Source organism: Schistocerca serialis, chromosome 6, assembly GCF_023864345.2.
Source record: "Schistocerca serialis cubense isolate TAMUIC-IGC-003099 chromosome 6, iqSchSeri2.2, whole genome shotgun sequence".
NCBI classification, from domain to species: Eukaryota; Metazoa; Arthropoda; class Insecta; order Orthoptera; family Acrididae; genus Schistocerca; species Schistocerca serialis.
Window position 1 is genome coordinate 207,991,424 of NC_064643.1, and position 4,383 is coordinate 207,995,806.

Sequence of the window (4,383 nt, forward strand, 5' to 3'; positions counted from 1 at the left end):
GCTTTGCTACTTTCATTTTGAGTTCTTGTGTCATCCATGAGTGTCTGAACACTCTCCGTTGTATAGCAGTACTACCAAAAGAAATCATCTTTTATTTCTCCAGTCTAACTTAACTAAGCTTAAGTGTAAAAAATCTATGTATGTGGTTTTTTTTAATTATCATGTGACTTACGTGAAACCATATGTCTGTTGCCAGCCAGCCATCCTCCCTATTTTGTGAGGCGAATGAAATAAAGAAAAAGTGAAAGAGAGAAAAAGGCCTTCATGTCTAATCTATCCGGTGTGTTACTATACATTGTCATTGACTATCATAAGTCTTTGATCGGTATCTACAGTAGGCTACTACCAACATGGCAGTGTATGTAGTATGTTTGGCGATAGGGAAATTTTAACTTCTCTTACACGGCATGTATTCTTGAGGCTTATGTAGCCATCCGTGTGTAAGATAGTTAATGTATGACTGTAGACCTCTTCTGTTAGTTATTATGCTCCCCACAACAGCAAGCCCACATTTTGCAGCCTTTGATGGTGAAAAGAGACAGCGTCATTACATAATTTGAATGCGTTTGAGAATCTCTCGTTGAGTAACTCTCTTCTTTGCTAAATGCTCTTGTTAGTTTCTTTTTGACGTTAATTTCGTTTCACAGTAGATACACTGATTCGCTCACAGCTGGTAACATCTCTTGCAAATGTCAGAAGTTACTGCGAGCTCGTAGAGGGTTTCTTGACGAGTCTCTTTCCTTTAGCCTTTCTTTCAGAGCGTCGCCTTTGATGATGTCTCGCCTCGCACACGGAAAATACAGCTGTACAGTAACACATATAGTGCTCTTGAGAATAGAGAAACGACCCAATTTCCTTTTCTAGTTCGTTCTTAGTTTCCCACTAAGCGAAAATGATTACGTCTTCGAAACATTAACCAAAGAAAAAGTTGCTTTAACGTGTTTCATTATAACCATATTGCTGGTTGTGGTTTTGTGAATTAAATTTCTGTTTTTTAACTCCATTTCCGCTAAACACAATGTTTACCCAAACATGTTTCGACACCTATTTATCATTGTCTGCGGATCTCGATTTATTTCTCTAAAAATATTTTACAAAGTTCATGGATGTTTTACTATTTTGCACCTAGAAGCTATAAAACGTGAATTTTTAATTTTTTGTTGTTGCTTACCTGAAAATTTGTTAATCGTGAAAGTAGTTTGTACAACTCGACTTGCATTTATGCCTTTTGTGGTTTGACAGGTCATCTACAAAGTAGTCGAAAGAATTTGTTTAAGATTTATTAATTCTGAAATACTTTTTTTCCGACCGTAGTAAGGGTGCAAAGATGAACAACGGGACGGAACAAATAAGCACAAGACGTAGGTCTATACCACTACTACTCTCGGTAAAAATACTTAAAAATTAATGACTCTTTCGACTGCTATGCGGATGACATACTGCCAAATCATAAAAAAGCATAAATGCAAGACGAGCTGTACAATTCCATCGTTTTAGAATTAACGTAGGGTCATGTGGCCAATCAAAAAAAAAGCTAACATGTTATCGTTATTAGGTATGAAATGTAGCGTTATTTTAGTGTAATTCCCCTTATGCCAAACAAGAATATAAATTCAGAACAATTTTTATATTAACACATTAATTGTGAACCATTCTGTATTCAATACTAAATAATAAGCATGGTTACATACAACAGAAGCCAGCTTTATTGTAAAATATACCTATGACAATCACAGTCGCTCTGATATTTTTTTTGTTTTTATAATTGTTTTCCATTCTCTTTCATTATGCCGACTACAGTATATTGAAATGTGATGTAGTCTGTTGCTATCTGATATAATAACTGTGTGAGATAAAACTGCTTTTATTTCAGTCTTGAGCATACCACCGTTCCTTTCCCGATAAATGGAATATGAAAATATAATATTAAACCGTTTTAACTGAGTTGGACGCGGTACGTTTGAAGACGCAATGATCGGGCACCTTCAGTGCTCTATCGTTAAATATTCTATCGTTTAAATCGAATCCGTGTTTTCTAATAAAGTCCGATAACATTTTTCCCAAAGTATTTTTGCATGAGTATGATAATATTAGATATGTTAAAGGAGAACACCACCGGCCAAAACAGTACTTTGATCTGTAATTTTACGGGAAACTGATAAGTGTAACTAAACGAGAATAACTTAAGAATTATTTGAAAGTAGAGACACACATTTGCACAATGGAACAATCCAGTTAAGCACAGAAATTCAGAGTCACAGGATCCTTGAAGTGTTCCCTTTCGTTGAATATTTTAAATTTCACAATCACATCAAAAGCTTCAATTGACGACCTGGTTTCCAGGACGCGGTTTAAGGTAAGCCATTGAATTCTACGCCTGCAAATGGGGAACATGAAGGCACACTGTTAGCTTGATTCTGTGGATCCCGCGCCCGGGTTCCCGGGTTCGATTACCGGCGGGGTCAGGGATTTTCTCTGCCTGGTGATGACTGGGTGTTGTGTGATGTCCTTAAGTTAGTTAGGTTTAAGTAGTTCAAAGTTCAAGGGGACTGATGACCATAGATGTTAAGTCCCATAGTGCTCAGAGCCATTTGAACCATTTTTTTTTTTTTTTTTTTTTTTTGATTCTGTGGAACGAGCATTACAAATTCTTCCTAAGGACTAATAATATGCATTTGTTGTTGTACTGAACCAACTGCAGTGAAAAGTAATAAATTAATGTCAACCAACTAGAGTATGATAGAAATAGGCAAAATATCAAGCATGGAATCAGTCAGACGCAGTGATCACGATTCACAAGCCAACAACAGCGAACTAGCTGATCCGGTGTTAATTAATCTGGAATCCTTAGCTAGTCTAACGCAACCAGAAACTGAAGGTGAAGGAATAAATAACAATGTAAATGAGTGTAAATGCGGATCCGTTTATGTGGCTACACTAGCTATTAAAAATAATGTTGAAATCAAATCTGAAATCACACTTCGATGTCATATCGATAAAACAAGACGAATTCATGTGTGGTGTAGACCATTTAAGTCAAACCAAGACGAATTTCAGTCAAAACAAGACGAATTCAAGTCCAAGATGGACAATTTTCAGTCCAATCCGGACGCATTAGAATCTAAAGTGAATGCCGTTCTGGATATAATTAAAAAGTTAACTAATGACATGGGTTCAATGCGTTTGGAACAAACTACTTTAACTGGTATTGTACAGCATCTAACAGAAAAGGTTAACAATTTCGCTGCCGAACAGGAAGATAAATGAAAGGAACGTTTCGAAATACAGAGCCAAAAATTTGCCGGTGAAGCTGTGAGTACCGGCCGTGAGTCGTGCTTCGGTAGCTCAGTTGGTAGAGCACTTGCCCCCGAAAGGCAAAGGTCCCGAGTTCGAGTCTCGGTCGGGCACACAGTTTTAATCTGCCAGGATTTTCATATCAGCGCACACTCCGCTGCAGAGTGAAAATCTTATTCTGGAAACATCCCCCCAGGCTGTGGCTAAGCCATGTCTCCGCAATATCCTTTCTTTCAGGAGTGCTAGTTCTGCAAGGTTCGCAGGAGAGCTTCTGTAAAGTTTGGAAGGTAGGAGACGAGATAGTGGCAGAAGTAAAGCTGTGAGTACCGGGCGTGAGTCGTGCTTCGGTAGCTCAGTTGGTAGAGCACTTGCCCGCGAAAGGCAAAGGTCCCGAGTTGGAGTCTCGGTCGGGCACACAGTTTTAATCTGCCAGGAAGTTTAACATGATTTCTGACCCCAATTTAATTTTCACTTTTCTCTTCTTTAGGCCTATGACCATGCTTTTAGTTTTCTTTTTATTAATTTTCAAACCGTATGCTACACAGGCTTCATTCAAGTGATTTAGGATTTGAGTCAGCGTCTCTTGATTTTCTGCGATGATCGCCTTGTCATCTGTAAATCTTAAACATTCAATTTTCCGCCCACCTATCTTGACGCCTCTTGTCCCATCCAAACAGCTTTCCAGTACTTCCTCCAGATAGATGTTAAATAGGATCGGTGAGAGACAACAAAATGGTTCAAATGGCTCTGAGCACTATGGGACTCAACTGCTGAGGTCATTAGTCCCCTAGAACTTAGAACTACTTAAACCTAACTAACTTAAGGACATCACAAACATCCATGCCCGAGGCAGGATTCTAACCTGCGACCGTAGCGGTCTTGCGGTTCCAGACTGCAGCGCCTTTAACCGCACGGCCACTTCGGCCGGCGAGAGACAACAGCCCTGTCTAACACTTCTCCCAGTCTTGCTGTCTTCAGAGATCCCATTACCTATTCGTACCCGAGCTTTCTGATTCAGGTACAGATTTGCGATCAATCTTCTCTCCTTCCACTTTAATAACTTCGTTTTCAAGATATCTAATACCTTAT

The 4,383-nt window shown here is 38.9% G+C and overlaps 1 non-coding gene across 1 annotated transcript; it reads left to right on the forward strand.

Moving 5' to 3' along the window:
- The first annotated feature begins 3,333 nt into the window (after positions 1–3,333).
- Positions 3,334–3,408, forward strand: Trnas-cga (transfer RNA serine (anticodon CGA)). The gene has a single exon. It is a non-coding gene; the product is annotated as a tRNA-Ser (tRNA).
- Positions 3,409–4,383: the final 975 nt, after the last annotated feature.